The sequence below is a fragment of the Armigeres subalbatus genome, chromosome 2, assembly GCF_024139115.2.
Source record: "Armigeres subalbatus isolate Guangzhou_Male chromosome 2, GZ_Asu_2, whole genome shotgun sequence".
In the NCBI taxonomy this organism is placed as follows: Eukaryota; Metazoa; Arthropoda; class Insecta; order Diptera; family Culicidae; genus Armigeres; species Armigeres subalbatus.
In genome coordinates, this window is record NC_085140.1 from 376,258,543 (window position 1) to 376,278,039 (window position 19,497).

General features: G+C 39.3%; 1 long non-coding RNA gene across 1 annotated transcript in view; it reads left to right on the plus strand.

Moving 5' to 3' along the window:
* The window catches only part of LOC134217269 (uncharacterized), a 31,196-nt gene extending 17,204 nt beyond the window's left edge, over positions 1-13,992 (plus strand). The window contains exons 3-4 of the long non-coding RNA XR_009980970.1: positions 13,017-13,147; positions 13,835-13,992. This is a non-coding gene — a long non-coding RNA (uncharacterized LOC134217269). The remainder of the gene's footprint in view (positions 1-13,016; positions 13,148-13,834) is intronic.
* The last annotated feature ends 5,505 nt before the right edge of the window (positions 13,993-19,497 follow it).

Sequence of the window (19,497 nt, forward strand, 5' to 3'; positions counted from 1 at the left end):
GGCTCTAAAAAATCAATCTTGCATCAAAACCAGAAAAAAAATCCAATAATTTTCTCATTTTATCTCAATTTACACTTTCTAACACTAATACATGGCAATCGCTGATCTTGTTCATGCATTCATGGGTAGAGCATACCAGGCTCTCAAAAATCAATCTTGCATCAAAACCAGAAAAATTTCAACAGCATTCTCGATTCATCTCAGCTTACACTTTCTAACTCTAATACATGGCAACAGCTGATCTTGTTCATGCAGTCATGGGTAGAGCTTACCAGGCTCTAGAAAATCAATCTTGCATCAAAACCAGAAAAAATTCCAATAATATTCTCAGTTCATCTCAGTTTACACTTTCTAACTCTAATACATGGCAACAGCTGATCTTGTTCATGCAGTCATGGGTAGAACTTACCAGACTCTAGAAAATCAATCTTGCATAAAAACCAGAAAAATTCCAATAATATTCTCAGCTCATCTCAGTTTACACTTTCTAACTCTAATACATGGCAACAGCTGATCTTGTTCATGCAGTCATGGGTAGAGCTTACCAGGCTCTAGAAAATCAATCTTGCATCAAAACCAGAAAAAATCCAATAATATTCTCAGTTCATCTCAGTTTACACTTTCTAACACTAATACATGGCAACAGCTGATCTTGTTCATGCAGTCATGGGTAGAGCTTACCAGGCTCTAGAAAATCAATCTTGCATCAAAACCAGAAAAATTCCAATAATATTCTCAGTTCATCTCAGTTTACACTTTCTAACTCCAATACATGGCAACAGCTGATCTTGTTCATGCATTTATGGGTAGAGCATACCAGGCTCTCAAAAATCAATCTTGCATCAAAACCAGAAAAATTACAACAGCATTCTCGATTCATCTCAGCTTACACTTTCTAACTCTAATACATGGCAACAGCTGATCTTGTTCATGCAGTCATGGGTAGAGCTTACCAGGCTCTAGAAAATCAATCTTGCATCGAAACCAGAAAAATTCCAATAATATTCTCAGTTCATCTCAGCTTACACTTTTTAACACTAATAAAAGGCACCAGCTGATCTTGTTCATGCAGTCATGGGTAGAACTTACCAGGCTCTAGAAAATCAATCTTGCATCAAAACCAGAAAAAATCCAACAGCATTCTCGATTCTTCTCAGCTTACACTTTCTAACACTAATACACGCATCAGCTAATCTTTGTCATGCAGTCATCGTCAGAGCTTATCAATCGGATATTAAATTTGCTTCTATAGGATCCACCCGGATTAAACGTCATCTCAGAGACGCACCAATCCACTCGAGTTTGATTTTTCCATGATCCACCGGATCAAACGTCCACACAGAGACGCACCAACCCACTCGGAGATTGGATTTCTTCATACCATTTACACTTATCAAACGTTGCTAAATACAATAATTATTCACATCAGGAAAATTCCAATAATATTCTCAGTTCATCTCAGTTTACACTTTCTAACACTAATAAAAGGCACCAGCTGATCTTGTTCATGCAGTCATGGGTAGAACTTACCAGGCTCTAGAAAATCAATCTTGCAGCAAAACCAGAAAAAAATCCAATAATATTCTCAGCTCATCTCAGTTTACACTTTCTAACTCTAATACATGGCAACAGCTGATCTTGTTCATGCAGTCATGGGTAGAGCTTACCAGGCTCTAGAAAATCAATCTTGCATCGAAACCAGAAAAATTCCAATAATATTCTCAGTTCATCTCAGTTTACACTTTCTGACACTAATAAAAGGCACCAGCTGATCTTGTTCATGCAGTCATGGGTAGAACTTACCAGGCTCTAGAAAATCAATCTTGCATCAAAACCAGAAAATTTCCAACAGCATTCTCGATTCATCTCAGCTTACACCTTCTAACACTAATACACGCATCAGCTAATCTTTGTCATGCAGTCATCGTCAGAGCTTATCAATCGGATATTAAATTTGCTTCTATAGGATCCACCCGGATCAAACGTCATCTCAGAGACGCACCAATCCACTCGGAGATTGGATTTTTCCATGTGATCCACCCAGATCAAACGTCCACACAGAGACGCACCTACCCAGAAAAATTCCAATAATATTCTTAGTTTATCTAAATTTACACTTTCTAACACTAATACATGGCAACAACTGATCTTGTTCATGCAGTCATGGGTAGAGCTTACCAGGCTCTAGAAAATCAATCTTGCATCAAAACCAGAAAATTTCCAACAGCATTCTCGATTCATCTCAGCTTACACTTTCTAACACTAATACACGCGTCAGCTAATCTTTGTCATGCAGTCATCGTCAGAGCTTATCAATCGGATATTAAATTTGCTTCTATAGGACCCACCGGATCAAACGTCCACACAGAGACGCACCAACCCACTCGGAGATTGGATTTCTTCATACCATTTACACTTATCAAACGTTGCTAAATACAATTATTCTTGACATCAGGAAAATTCCAATAATATTCTCAGTTCATCTCAGTTTACACTTTCTAACACTAATACATGGCAACAACTGATCTTGTTCATGCAGTCATGGGTAGAACTTACCAGGCTCTAGAAAATCAATCTTGCATCAAAACCAGAAAAATTCCAACAGCATTCTCGATTCATCTCAGCTTACACCTTCTAACACGAATACACGCATCAGCTAATCTTTGTCATGCAGTCATCGTCAGAGCTTATCAATCGGATATTAAATTTGCTTCTATAGGATCCACCCGGATCAAACGTCATCTCAGAGACGCACCAATCCACTCGGAGATTGGATTTTTCCATGTGATCCACCCGGATCAAACGTCCACACAGAGACGCACCAACCCACTCGGAGATTGGATTTCTTCATACCATTTACACTTATCAAACGTTGCTAAATACAATTATTATTCACAATCAGGAAAATTCCAATAATATTCTCAGTTTATCTCAGTTTACACTTTCTAACACTAATACATGGCAACAGCTAATCTCTTGTTCATGCAGTCATGGGTAGAACTTACCAGGCTCTAGAAAATCAATCTTGCATCAAAACCAGAAAAATTCCAATATCTCTACTCAGTTCATCCCAGTTTACACTTTCTAACACTAGTATAAGGCACCAGCTGATCTTGTTCATGCAGTCATGGGTAGAACTTACCAGGCTCTAGAAAATCAATCTTGCATCAAAACCAGAAAAATTCCAATAATATTCTCAGTTCATCTCAGTTTACACTTTCTAACACTAATACATGGCAACAGCTGATCTTGTTCATGCAATCATGGGTAGAACTTACCAGGCTCTAGAAAATCAATCTTGCATCAAAACCAGAAAAAAAAATCCAATAATATTCTCAGTTCATCTCAGTTTACACTTTCTAACACTAATACATGGCAACAGCTGATCTTGTTCATGCAGACATGGGTAGAGCTTACCAGGCTCTAGAAAATCAATCTTGCATCAAAACCAGAAAAATTCCAATAACTCTACTCAGTTCATCTCAGTTTACACTTTCTAACACTAATAAAAGGCACCAGCTGATCTTGTTCATGCAGTCATGGGTAGAGCTTACCAGGCTCTAGAAAATGAATCTTGCATCAAAACCAGAAAAATTCCAATAATATTCTCAGTTCATCTCAGTTTACACTTTCTAACACTAATACATGGCAACAACTGATCTTGTTCATGCAGTCATGGGTAGAACTTACCAGGCTTTAGAAATCAATCTTGCATCAAAACCAGAAAAATTCCAACAGCATTCTCGATTCATCTCAGCTTACACCTTCTAACACGAATACACGCATCAGCTAATCTTTGTCATGCAGTCATCGTCAGAGCTTATCAATCGGATATTAAATTTGCTTCTATAGGATCCACCCGGATCAAACGTCATCTCAGAGACGCACCAATCCACTCGGAGATTGGATTTTTCCATGTGATCCACCCGGATCAAACGTCCACACAGAGACGCACCAACCCACTCGGAGATTGGATTTCTTCATACCATTTACACTTATCAAACGTTGCTAAATACAATTATTATTCACAATCAGGAAAATTCCAATAATATTCTCAGTTTATCTCAGTTTACACTTTCTAACACTAATACATGGCAACAGCTAATCTTGTTCATGCAGTCATGGGTAGAACTTACCAGGCTCTAGAAAATCAATCTTGCATCAAAACCAGAAAATTCCAATATCTCTACTCAGTTCATCCCAGTTTACACTTTCTAACACTAGTATAAGGCACCAGCTGATCTTGTTCATGCAGTCATGGGTAGAACTTACCAGGCTCTAGAAAATCAATCTTGCATCAAAACCAGAAAAATTCCAATAATATTCTCAGTTCATCTCAGTTTACACTTTCTAACACTAATACATGGCAACAGCTGATCTTGTTCATGCAGTCATGGGTAGAACTTACCAGGCTCTAGAAAATCAATCTTGCATCAAAACCAGAAAAAAAATCCAATAATATTCTCAGTTCATCTCAGTTTACACTTTCTAACACTAATACATGGCAACAGCTGATCTTGTTCATGCAGTCATGGGTAGAGAGCTTACCAGGCTCTAGAAAATGAATCTTGCATCAAAACCAGAAAAATTCCAATAATATTCTCAGTTCATCTCAGTTTACACTTTCTAACACTAATAAAGGCACCAGCTGATCTTGTTTATACAGTCATGTGTAAAGCTTACCAGGCTCTAGAAAATGAATCTTGCATCAAAACCAGAAAAATTCCAATATCTCTACTCAGTTCATCCCAGTTTACACTTTCTAACACTAATACATGGCAACAGCTGATCTTGTTCATGCAATCATGGGTAGAACTTACCAGGCTCTAGAAAATTAATCTTGCATCAAAACCAGAAAAATTCCAATAATATTCTCAGTTCATCTCAGTTTACACTTTCTAACACTAATACATGGCAACAGCTGATCTTGTTCATGCAGTCATGGGTAGAACTTACCAGGCTCTAAAAAATCAATCTTGCATCAAAACCAGAAAAATTCCAACAGCATTCTCGATTCATCTCAGCTTACACCTTCTAACACGAATACACGCATCAGCTAATCTTTGTCATGCAGTCATCGTCAGAGCTTATCAATCGGATATTAAATTTGCTTCTATAGGATCCACCGGATCAAACGTCATCTCAGAGACGCACCAATCCACTCGGAGATTGGATTTTTCCATGTGATCCACCCGGATCAAACGTCCACACAGAGACGCACCAACCCACTCGGAGATTGGATTTCTTCATACCATTTACACTTATCAAACGTTGCTAAATACAATTATTATTCACAATCAGGAAAATTCCAATAATATTCTCAGTTTATCTCAGTTTACACTTTCTAACACTAATACATGGCAACAGCTAATCTTGTTCATGCAGTCATGGGTAGAACTTACCAGGCTCTAGAAAATCAATCTTGCATCAAAACCAGAAAAATTCCAATATCTCTACTCAGTTCATCCCAGTTTACACTTTCTAACACTAGTATAAGGCACCAGCTGATCTTGTTCATGCAGTCATGGGTAGAACTTACCAGGCTCTAGAAAATCAATCTTGCATCAAAACCAGAAAAATTCCAATAATATTCTCAGTTCATCTCAGTTTACACTTTCTAACACTAATACATGGCAACAGCTGATCTTGTTCATGCAAATCATGGGTAGAAACTTATCAGGCTCTAGAAAATCAATCTTGCATCAAAACCAGAAAAAAATCCAATAATATTCTCAGTTCATCTCAGTTTACACTTTCTAACACTAATACATGGCAACAGCTGATCTTGTTTATGCAGTCATGTGTAAAGCTTACCAGGCTCTAGAAAATGAATCTTGCATCAAAACCAGAAAAATTCAACAATATTCTCAGTTCATCTCAGTTTACACTTTCTAACACTAATAAAAGGCACCAGCTGATCTTGTTCATGCAATCATGGGTAGAACTTACCAGGCTCTAGAAAATCAATCTTGCATCAAAACCAGAAAAATTCCAATAATATTCTCAGTTCATCTCAGTTTACACTTTCTAACACTAATACATGGCAACAGCTGATCTTGTTCATGCAATCATGGGTAGAACTTACCAGGCTCTAGAAAATCAATCTTGCATCAAAACCAGAAAAAAATCCAATAATATTCTCAGTTCATCTCAGTTTACACTTTCTAACACTAATACATGGCAACAGCTGATCTTGTTCATGCAGTCATGGGTAGAGCTTACCAGGCTCTAGAAAATGAATCTTGCATCAAAACCAGAAAAATTCCAATAATATTCTCAGTTCATCTCAGTTTACACTTTCTAACACTAATACATGGCACCAGCTGATCTTGTTCATGCAGTCATGGGTAGAGCTTACCAGGCTCTAGAAAATCAATCTTGCATCAAAACCAGAAAAATTCCAATAATATTCTCAGTTCATCTCAGTTTACACTTTCTAACACTAATAAAAGGCACCAGCTGATCTTGTTCATGCAGTCATGGGTAGAACTTACCAGGCTCTAGAAAATCAATCTTGCATCAAAACCAGAAAAATTCCAATAATATTCTCAGTTCATCTCAGTTTACACTTTCTAACACTAATACATGGCAACAGCTGATCTTGTTCATGCAATCATGGGTAGAACTTACCAGGCTCTAGAAAATCAATCTTGCACCAAAACCAGAAAAATTCCAATAATATTCTCAGTTCATCTCAGTTTACACTTTCTAACACTAATACATGGCACCAACTGATCTTGTCCATGCAGTCATGGGTAGAGCTTACCAGGCTCTAGAAAATCAATCTTGCATCAAAACCAGAAAAAAATCCAATAATATTTTCAGTTCATCTCAGTTTACACTTTCTAACACTAATACATGGCAACAGCTGATCTTGTTCATGCAGTCATGGGTAGAGCTTACCCGGCTCTAGAAAATGAATCTTACATCAAAACCAGAAAAATTCCAATAATATTCTCAGTTCATCTCAGTTTACACTTTCTAACACTAATAAAAGGCACCAGCTGATCTTGTTCATGCAGTCATGGGTAGAGCTTACCAGGCTCTAGAAAATCAATCTTGCATCAAAACCAGAAAAATTCCAATAATATTCTCAGTTCATCTCAGTTTACACTTTCTAACACTAATACATGGCAACAGCTGATCTTGTTCATGCAATCATGGGTAGAACTTACCAGGCTCTAGAAAATCAATCTTGCACCAAAACCAGAAAAATTCCAATAATATTCTCAGTTCATCTCAGTTTACACTTTCTAACACTAATACATGGCACCAACTGATCTTGTCCATGCAGTCATGGGTAGAGCTTACCAGGCTCTAGAAAATGAATCTTGCATCAAAACCAGAAAAATTCCAATAATATTCTCAGTTCATCTCAGTTTACACTTTCTAACACTAATACATGGCAACAGCTGATCTTGTTCATGCAGTCATGGGTAGAGCTTACCAGGCTCTAGAAAATGAATCTTACATCAAAACCAGAAAAATTCCAATAATATTCTCAGTTCATCTCAGTTTACACTTTCTAACACTAATAAAAGGCACCAGCTGATCTTGTTCATGCAGTCATGGGTAGAGCTTACCAGGCTCTAGAAAATCAATCTTGCATCAAAACCAGAAAAATTCCAATAATATTCTCAGTTCATCTCAGTTTACACTTTCTAACACTAATACATGGCAACAGCTGATCTTGTTCATGCAATCATGGGTAGAACTTACCAGGCTCTAGAAAATCAATCTTGCACCAAAACCAGAAAAATTCCAATAATATTCTCAGTTCATCTCAGTTTACACTTTCTAACACTAATACATGGCACCAACTGATCTTGTCCATGCAGTCATGGGTAGAGCTTACCAGGCTCTAGAAAATCAATCTTGCATCAAAACCAGAAAAAAATCCAATAATATTCTCAGTTCTTCTCAGTTTACACTTTCTAACACTAATACATGGCAACAGCTGATCTTGTTCATGCAGTCATGGGTAGAGCTTACCAGGCTCTAGAAAATGAATCTTACATCAAAACCAGAAAAATTCCAATAATATTCTCAGTTCATCTCAGTTTACACTTTCTAACACTAATAAAAGGCACCAGCTGATCTTGTTCATGCAGTCATGGGTAGAGCTTACCAGGCTCTAGAAAATCAATCTTGCATCAAAACCAGAAAAATTCCAATAATATTCTCAGTTCATCTCAGTTTACACTTTCTAACACTAATACATGGCAACAGCTGATCTTGTTCATGCAATCATGGGTAGAACTTACCAGGCTCTAGAAAATCAATCTTGCATCAAAACCAGAAAAAAAATCCAATAATATTCTCAGTTCATCTCAGTTTACACTTTCTAACACTAATACATGGCAACAGCTGATCTTGTTCATGCAGTCATGGGTAGAGCTTACCAGGCTCTAGAAAATGAATCTTGCATCAAAACCAGAAAAATTCCAATAATTTTCTCAGTTCATCTCAGTTTACACTTTCTAACACTAATAAAAGGCACCAGCTGATCTTGTTCATGCAGTCATGGGTAGAGCTTACCAGGCTCTAGAAAATGAATCTTGCATCAAAACCAGAAAATTCCAATAATATTCTCAGTTCATCTCAGTTTACACTTTCTAACACTAATAAAAGGCACCAGCTGATCTTGTTCATGCAGTCATGGGTAGAACTTACCAGGCTCTAGAAAATCAATCTTGCATCAAAACCAGAAAAATTCCAATAATATTCTCAGTTCATCTCAGTTTACACTTTCTAACACTAATACATGGCAACAGCTGATCTTGTTCATGCAATCATGGGTAGAACTTACCAGGCTCTAGAAAATCAATCTTGCACCAAAACCAGAAAAATTCCAATAATATTCTCAGTTCATCTCAGTTTACACTTTCTAACACTAATACATGGCACCAACTGATCTTGTCCATGCAGTCATGGGTAGAGCTTACCAGGCTCTAGAAAATCAATCTTGCATCAAAACCAGAAAAAAATCCAATAATATTCTCAGTTCATCTCAGTTTACACTTTCTAACACTAATACATGGCAACAGCTGATCTTGTTCATGCAGTCATGGGTAGAGCTTACCAGGCTCTAGAAAATGAATCTTACATCAAAACCAGAAAAATTCCAATAATATTCTCAGTTCATCTCAGTTTACACTTTCTAACACTAATAAAAGGCACCAGCTGATCTTGTTCATGCAGTCATGGGTAGAGCTTACCAGGCTCTAGAAAATCAATCTTGCATCAAAACCAGAAAAATTCCAATAATATTCTCAGTTCATCTCAGTTTACACTTTCTAACACTAATACATGGCAACAGCTGATCTTGTTCATGCAGTCATGGGTAGAGCTTACCAGGCTCTAGAAAATCAATCTTGCATCAAAACCAGAAAAATTCCAATAATATTCTCAGTTCATCACAGCTTACACTTTCTAACACTAATACACGCATCAGCTAATCTTTGTCATGCAGTCATCGTTAGAGCTTATCAATCGGATATTGCGCATAAATCCCAAAATTTTATTCCTACCTTTGGGTTTCCGCGCCGAGTACTCAGCGCAAGACTCGGCGACAAGGGGAAAGTTATAAAGTTGGTAACCCTGATTTTTGACAATTAATGTCGATTGTTTGTGTGAGTGCACCGATGTCTAAAAATAGAGCTTTTAGCTGAATTTTTCATTGTCAAATGCAAGTTTTGACAGTATTATTCATGTATGAGTGAAAAACATGTATAAAAGGTCTATCGGGGAAGCAGTCGCTGGAGACAAATGTCATTGTCTTCAACGACGAAACGAAAAGTTTCAATGCAAACAGCAATATTAAATTTGCTTCTATAGGATCCACCCGAATCAAACGTCTTCTCAGAGACGCACCAATCCACTCGGAGATTGGATTTTTCATGTGATCCACCCGGATCAAACGTCCACACAGAGACGCACCAACCCACTCGGAGATTGGATTTCTTTATACCATTCACACTTATCAAACGTTGCTAAATACAATTATTATTCACAATCAGGAAAATTCCATTAATATTCTCAGTTTATCTCAGTTTACACTTTCTAACACTAATAAAAGGCACCAGCTGATCTTGTTCATGCAGTCATGGGTAGAACTTACCAGGCTCTAGAAAATCAATCTTGCAGCAAAACCAGAAAAATTCCAATAATATTCTCAGTTCATCTCAGTTTACACTTTCTAACACTAATACATGGCAACAGCTGATCTTGTTCATGCAATCATGGGTAGAACTTACCAGGCTCTAGAAAATCAATCTTGCACCAAAACCAGAAAAATTCCAATAATATTCTCAGTTCATCTCAGTTTACACTTTCTAACACTAATACATGGCACCAACTGATCTTGTCCATGCAGTCATGGGTAGAGCTTACCAGGCTCTAGAAAATCAATCTTGCATCAAAACCAGAAAAAAATCCAATAATATTCTCAGTTCATCTCAGTTTACACTTTCTAACACTAATACATGGCAACAGCTGATCTTGTTCATGCAGTCATGGGTAGAGCTTACCAGGCTCTAGAAAATGAATCTTACATCAAAACCAGAAAAATTCCAATAATATTCTCAGTTCATCTCAGTTTACACTTTCTAACACTAATAAAAGGCACCAGCTGATCTTGTTCATGCAGTCATGGGTAGAGCTTACCAGGCTCTAGAAAATCAATCTTGCATCAAAACCAGAAAAATTCCAATAATATTCTCAGTTCATCTCAGTTTACACTTTCTAACACTAATACATGGCAACAGCTGATCTTGTTCATGCAGTCATGGGTAGAGCTTACCAGGCTCTAGAAAATCAATCTTGCATCAAAACCAGAAAAATTCCAATAATATTCTCAGTTCATCACAGCTTACACTTTCTAACACTAATACACGCATCAGCTAATCTTTGTCATGCAGTCATCGTTAGAGCTTATCAATCGGATATTGCGCATAAATCCCAAAATTTTATTCCTACCTTTGGGTTTCCGCGCCGAGTACTCAGCGCAAGACTCGGCGACAAGGGGAAAGTTATAAAGTTGGTAACCCTGATTTTTGACAATTAATGTCGATCGTTTGTGTGAATGCACCGATGTCAAAAATAGAGCTTTTAGCTGAATTTTTCATTTTCAAATGCAAGTTTTGACAGTATTATTCATGTATGAGTGAAAACATGTATAAAAGGTCTATCGGGGAGGCAGTCGCTGGAGACAAACGTCATTGTCTTCAACGACGAAACGAAAAGTTTCAATGCAAAAAGCAATATTAAATTTGCTTCTATAGGATCCACCCGGATCAAACGTCTTCTCAGAGACGCACCAATCCACTCGGAGATTGGATTTTTCATGTGATCCACCCGGATCAAACGTCCACACAGAGACGCACCAACCCACTCGGAGATTGGATTTCTTTATACCATTCACACTTATCAAACGTTGCTAAATACAATTATTATTCACAATCAGGAAAATTCCATTAATATTCAAAGTTTATCTCAGTTTACACTTTCTAACACTAATAAAAGGCACCAGCTGATCTTGTTCATGCAGTCATGGGTAGAACTTACCAGGCTCTAGAAAATCAATCTTGCATCAAAACCAGAAAAATTCCAATAATATCCTCAGTTCATCCCAGCTTACACTTTCTAAACTAATACACGCATAAGCTGATCTTTGACATGCAGTCATAGTCAGAGTTCATCAATCGGAGATTAAATCTGCTTCTATAGGATCCACCCGGATCAAACGTCCACTCAGAGACGCACCAAACCACTTGGAGATTGGATTTCTTCATATCATTCCACTTATCAAACGTTACTGAATGCAATTATTATTCACAAGGAAAATTCCAATAATATTCTCAGTTCATCTCAGTTTACACTTTCTAACTCATACACATGGCAACAGCGTTCCCAGCAAGCTAGTGAATCTTAAACTGAACTAGTCTGAACTGGTCTAGACCTTCTTAACCATTTTGTAGAAGATAAATCTGTAATAGTTTCCGGGATATTTAACCCAAAGCGAATGAAACTCAACTAAACTTATTCTCAATATAATGGTCTTGACCTTTGCCACAAAGCGAATGGATATCAGATTCTTAGATATCCAGTCCAATCATGTGTACTAGTGTTCGTCCCTACGAACAAATTTGTCATAGATGTCAACTTTCAAAATCATATAAATTCCGTGATATCTTTTCCAGACTATGTTTTCGTATAAACTAGCGCCGCCAATTGGCCAATTTCAAAACCAAAAAGATGTTAAATACAACATGTTCGTTCTTCCGATCAACTTTGATATAGATGTCAATGCTCAAAATCTGATGAATTCCGAGATATCTTACCCAAATGATGTTTTCGTATACACAGCGCTGCCAAGTGGTTGAATTCAAAACCAAAACGATCTTCAATACAACGTGTTCGTCCTCCCTCCGAACAACTCTGTCGAAGATGTTAACTTTTAAAATCCCATGATTTCCGCGATATCTTTTCCAGACTATGTTTTCGTATAAACCAGCGCCGCCAATTGGCCAATTTCAAAAGCAAAACGATCTTCAATACAACGTCCCGCATAGAAATAAATCGTATGCTGAATATTTCATATTATAAGTATTCTATTCCGCTTGTAATCATCATTAGCTGTACGATACATGTGCAATCATATGATTAAGTTTTTTACCGCCCTGATCATACCAAATTATTGACAGATTGTACATCTTATAATAAAGATACCTGGAATGAGAAATGAAAAATATTCTCATAAGAAAAAAATCATACATGATATAATTTGGGTAGCTTTCCACACCCGACTGCAGAAAAAGAAGTGTTTTCATTTTCAGTGTTGAAGCACGTTGAAGTGTCAATTCTGTCGGCAGTTGGTCGGGCAGACTTTATAAATATCATTATAAATAGTTTTTCCTCAAGTTGGTGGTGATCTCAAATGCATGTAAGTCAAAACATAATTATATTAAATGCTAAATGAATCTATTCTTGTTTCTCCCATTTCTGTTTGTTTCTAGAATCATCCATTTCCTCCCATACGCTACACGGGGAAGCGCCGTGATCGAGCGCCGGTTGTACGCTTCTCCGCCTTTTCTACTGGATTCAGCTAATCGGGATCAACCTTGGGCCAAGTGATATGCTTCCGAAGGTAATAATCTTCTGTGCTGGCCGTCCTTCAATGTATGTGGTCTTTGGGGTGTAAAAGTTAAAACCTAACGTCGTTCCAATAATAGAACGGTATTCTGACAGACCGTGCCAGAATCCTGATGCATACACTAAGACCCCCATCGCGAAGTATCCGGTGTGATGCCGCATTGCGGCGGGGCCAATCGCAAAAACCATTCAAATATTGGACCGATGTTAGTTGGTAATGATTGGTCTCTAGATGTTATGCCTTGTGCCTTCCTCCGTTCTGATCATGATCTTCAAGTATTGAACGCAATGTAAAATAACGGTGACGAAAACAGTAGAATTTGACAGACTAAAGCTCCAAACACAATGTCAGCGGAACGGCAACGGAAACGGCATATTTGACAGAAAATATATGGGCTAACTGTCGAATTTGCCGTTTCCGTTGCCATTCCGCTGACATTGTGTTTGGGGCTTAACTAACGGTCGAATTCTGTTATTACCCCAAATTCTGCCATTCCCTTACATTGTGCGTTCAGGGCTTGGTTCAGGGCTTTAGTATCACGAACGAGACGTGGGAGCAAATAAAACAAATCTTAAAACGAAAGTCGCGAAAGTGGCTGAACCTAAACGCATGTTTGTTTGTACATCATAGTGTATAAGGAAAGCGCCGTGGATTAATTCTTCTATTTAATATAATTTCCAGGTGAAATTGTTGAGTGGACATCCGTACGGAAGAGGTCGTATAAACGCAGCTTATGTATCCAGTGTCCTGCACTCGGTAATGGCGGTGAGTGTGGCAAAATATGTTTTGATATGATTATGATAGCTATATTAGGCAATAAATTAAATATATAACAGATACTTTTTCGTGCTGGCTAATTTTATTACTGAGGAAAGAATAAGACATTATCCTACTAAAGTTTGAAATATAATATTATACATATTACAATACCCTAATCGTATAATTAAAAGATTATCGTACAGCGTTTAATTCGGATTAACAGCTGAATCGTAGAAGAATCTTACTATTTATCGTCTTTGTTGAATATAATCAAAACCTGAATGATCATACGAAACAAAAATGAAGATAAATCAATGATTCATGGTAAAATTGCTTCGCAAAAATCCATGCAAAAGTCGATGTTTTTGAATGGTAACGATACTTAACAACCCATTCAATGTATCATCCAAAACCAAAATATTATAAGGGCTACCGTAAATATCATTCAAGGTATAATTAACGTACAGTATTTTATATGATTCCATAAAACATTCAATTATAATTTTCTATACTCTAAAAACGATAACTAGAAAGATCGTTGTATAATTTCATTTTATTCGGGGTGTTCGTCGCTTCGAAAAACTTTGTTAAAGATGTCAACTTTTAAAATCTCACAAATTCCAAAATATCATATTCAAATATGTAATGTTCTCGTATAAACTAACGCCGCCAAGTGGCCAAATTCAGAATCAAAAAGATTTTCAATACAATGTGTTTAGCAATCGCATTCTTCAATACAATTTTATTCAATTACAATATTCGCAAACAGCCCTGTAATATGATTATAATTAGACAAAAATCTTCAACAACCCTGTACGCATTCTTCAATACAATTTTATTCAATTACAATATTCGCAAACAGCCCTGTAATATGATTATAATTAGACAAAAATCTTCAACAACCCTGTACAGCAATGTGTGTGTATACATCATTATTTCCTGCTCTAGCTCGGGTTTGGCATATCGGCAATCAACAAAACTGCGCTTGAACTTCAAAGCGCAATTCAGCAAAAAGAAAACAAAACTTACTTGAATAATCCGGCAAAGTAAAAATTCCAATGAGTTAAAAAATGGCCGCATCGCATCACCAAACACTTTCGTTCACACTACAAAAACGGCACGCCAACGCCATGAATAGGGAGCGTAAACTATTATATACCGACCATGCCATTGTCGGGTTTCTTCAACTATTAATTAAATAACACTGACAAACAACAAATCAATTTTATAATTTCACTTTTTATTATTTTTCTTTTCATTTTTTTTCATTTTTTTCATCACCTCACTTTAACATCCGTTTTCAGCAACGTTCGTCACAAAACTGATTATCCTCGAACTGAGAGAAGCCCTACAGCGGATTACTCTCTCCGCTCTCCGCTCGAATAGAATTATTTGCTGTCCAAGGGGATCTCCATATCTCGCGTTCACGGCAGATGAATGTTTGTTTTCTTTCACTCTAATAATTTGTCGTACAAACTTCAAAGTATGAAATACTAGAATACGTGTATGACACGATTGTTTTAAACTAATATTATCTTTAACAGAAGCGGATACCAAATGATATTGTACTATTTCCTACAGACCTCACCAGTGGTAATCTAATGTGGACACCGTTTCGACTGCACACGGACAATCTGTTGCTTTCCTCAGTCAAGATCCCCGTTGCTGGATCCTCAACAAGAAACAACATTGTATCCCAGCGAGCCGATCCATTATAAGACCCTTCCGGTAATCTTTCGTGGATATCGGTTCGCCTTGCACATGGATTACATGTTGTTCTCTGGCCTGTTGAGTGTTAGCCAGTAGCAAATTTTTGACTGCACCCCCGGAAGGAAGAGTCCGTTTCCCGTTTCCGTTTTTGACATTGTGCACCGCACATTGTTGGGTCCGTTTCCGTCTCATTCGTGACGTTGTGCACCGCACATTGTTTGGTCCAAACCGAACCGGATAGCAGCATCGGTGCCTTGCAGTTGCAGTTGAATGTTTCCTCCGTGGCTCTGGTAGAGAATCAAGTAGTTCCGCCGTGAATCGACCATCCGGTCGGCGGCTTTCGCGTTCCGAAAGTACAGTCGCGCAAGTTAAGTGAAAATTTGAAATACGTCCGAACAAGTTTCGGCCAAGACAGTACAGTTGTGTGTGTGTGTGTGCCCGCTTGGGGCGAAGAAAAAGGACAGTAAAGTAGTGAAGTGACAGTGTAGTGCATCAATGTCGTTGAAGCACACGCCCCAGAAAAGTGCTAACGACAAAATGGCGGAACTGAAAACACTTGTGCATCTCCGTGGCCAAGCGAAGGCCAAAGTGACCAGGATCCGGAAAGCAGTTGAAGATGTCGAAGGAGCCGGTGTTGTTCAATTTACCCTCGCCCAGTTGAGGGTATATGTGAAGAATTTGGAGTCTCACTTCCAGGAGTATCTCAACTTCCACCACCAAATTACCGCAATGCTGCCACCAGAGAAGCTAGACGACAATGACGCAACGTACATCCAGTTTGAGTACCACCATATGGAAACCGCTACGATGGTGGAAGCTCTAATAGAATCCGCAACCCCGCAAGTCACTCCCGTCCAACCATCGGGTGCCCAACAGTCGCAAATTGTTGTGCAACAGCAACCGCTCCCGGTTCCTATCCCTTCGTTTGATGGGAAGCCGGAAAATTGGCCACGATTCAAGCAAATATTTTCGGATATCATGGCCCGATCAAGGGACTCCAACGCAGTAAAACTACACCACCTCGAGAGAGCACTAGCGGGTGGTTCTGCTGCCAAGATTATCGACCCAAAAACGCTTAGCGAAGGCAATTTCCCCCACGCCTGGGCGTTGCTGCTTGACATTTTCGAGGACGAAAGGAAGGCAGTAGATGCTCACATCCATGGATTGCTGAGCCTAAAACGGATGAGCAAGGAGTGTTCCAAGCAGCTGAGGGAACTGCTGAACGAAGTAACCCGCCACGTCGAAGGACTGAAGCTGTTAAATCAGGATTTGGAAGGCGTCTCTGAAAGATTTGTCGTCGTCGTTCTGTCCGATGCGTTCGATCCCGAGACGAGGAAGCAGTGGGAAGCCATCATTCCTCATAAGGAAATCCCGACATACGAAGATACCGTGCAATATTTGAAGGAGCGATGTTCGTTGTTGGAGCGTTGTGAAGCAAGCCATCCGAGACCGACGTCAGCTAAGGAGTCCAGCCTGAAATCCATTCCGAAGCCCCCACCGGCGAGATCGTTTGCTATGGTTACACCGGTAACTAATAGTGAGACAATGTGTGAGATCTGCAGTGCGAGCCACCCCAATTTCAAGTGCGACAAGTTTCTATCCCTGACGGTACCCCAGCGTAGAATCAAGGTAAGAGAGCTTAATATTTGTTTCAATTGCCTGAGGAAAGGCCATATTGCCTCAAAATGCCCTTCGACAAAATCTTGCCAGGAGTGTCAAAGCAGACACAATACACTACTTCATGAGCCCAAGTTTGCCAAACCAAATCCAAAGCCCGTTGTCGAATCTCCAAGATTCAAACCTGAACCCACCCAAATTATTGGAAGTACTCATGTTCCGCCCACAGTTGAAAGTGTTTCGTCCTTGTCCAATCCCGTACATAAGGTTTCTCGTTCCGATGGCACGCTTTTGCTCACGGCCATGGTTGATGTCCTTGACTGCCATGGAAATACCCACCCTTGTCGCGCATTCCTCGATTGTGGTTCCCAACCACATCTAGTTTCCCGTTCCTTTGTGGAAGGCTTGGGGATCAGCCAGTTACCCACCCATGTGCAAGTATTTGGAGCAGCCGGTAAAAGATCGGTACTTGATAAGAAAACAACACTTACATTCCGTTCCCGTTGTATGAACTACCAAGCTCAAATCGAGTGTTTGGTCACCGATGTGGTGACAGGTACCCTCCCTGGTCAAAAAATGGATCCTCGATCATGGAAAATTCCCTCTGGTTTGTTGCTTGCCGATCCTACCTTCCATATCCCAGGAGAAATCCAATTATTGATTGGAGTTAAACTGTTCTTCCATTTGATGTTGCCCGGACAGTTGTTGCTAGGCAACAGGCTACCCATTCTTAAGGAAACCAGACTGGGGTGGGTTGTAGCTGGTGGTGCTGAGGATGTGGATGATAATCAGCATTGCTATACAGCCAGTCTACGGCCATTATCAGAATGTATGGAGAAGTTTTGGTCTGTTGAGGCTGTTGAGTCTGTCGATGCCGTGTCCAAGGAGGAGCAGGATTGTGAGCAAATCTTTAATTCCACTACCTCTCGTAACCTGGATGGAACCTATACTGTCCAACTACCGTTGAAGGAATCAGTAAATGAGTTAGGAACCAACCGATCGTTAGCTTTGAAACGTTTTCACATGCTAGAGCAACGATTATCCAAAAATGCCGAGTTGAAGAATGCGTACAAGGATTTGTCCCATTGTAAGCAAGTTTCCGATTTGGACGACCCCCCTGGAAAGTTGGTTCACTACTTGCCCCATCACGCAGTCCTAAAGCCAAGCAGTTCCTCCACCCGTTTGAGAGTTGTTTTTGACGCCTCGGCACGAACAACAGGTCCATCTCTAAATAATGTTCTGATGGTCGGCCCTACTGTTCAGGATGACCTATTTTCCATCATTCTCCGATTCCGTAAACATCGCTTCGCGATAACAGCCGATATTTCCAAAATGTATAGAAGGATTCGTGTTGATGAGAATCATTCCAGTCTACAGCGAATTTTTTGGAGGAATAATCCCAATGACCCGCTTCAGACACTCGAATTGACAACCGTGACCTACAGGGACAGCCAGCGCCCCGTATCTGGCTACTCGAACACTGCTACAGCTTGCCCGAGACGAATCCCAACGATTCCCAATAGCATCGAAGACCATAGAAGAAGATATCTACGTAGATGACGTGGTAACAGGAGCGGATACCATTGAACAAGCCGTGCAGCTTCGTTCTGACTTGACGAATTTGATGAAGTCAGGAGGTTTCCCAGTTCATAAATGGTGTGCAAGCGATGCAACCATTCTAGACACCGTCGATGAGGAAGACCGCGAGAAGTATTTGGAATTTGAAAATTCTGATGTCAACAAAGTTATTAAAACTTTAGGCCTACTGTGGGATCCTGATGCCGATTCCTTCCGCTTCCATTGTGGATTGACATTCCAACTCGTGACTTCGCCAACCAAACGTATCGTACTCTCTGAAATCGCTCGGTTGTTTGATCCGTTAGGAATGGTTGCTCCCGTGATCGTCCTAGCGAAGGAGATCATGCAACGTTTATGGAAGGATGAAGTAGGATGGGACGACCGCTTGGAAGGTGATATTCTGCAGTCTTGGCTTACGTTCAGACAATCCCTGAAGTACGTTGAAATGATAAAAATTCCCCGCTTCGTTGGATTGGTGGACGCCGAATGTATCGAAATACATGGTTTTGCCGACGCTTCTAGTCGTGCTTATGGAGCAGTTATTTACGTAAGAGTTGTTTCTAGCACTGATGTTAAAGTTTCGCTACTCTGCAGCAAGTCAAGAATTGCCCCTCTCAAGCCATTGACAATTCCCAAAATGGAGTTGTGTGCCGCCTTGTTGCTGTCCAGATTGGTTCCCA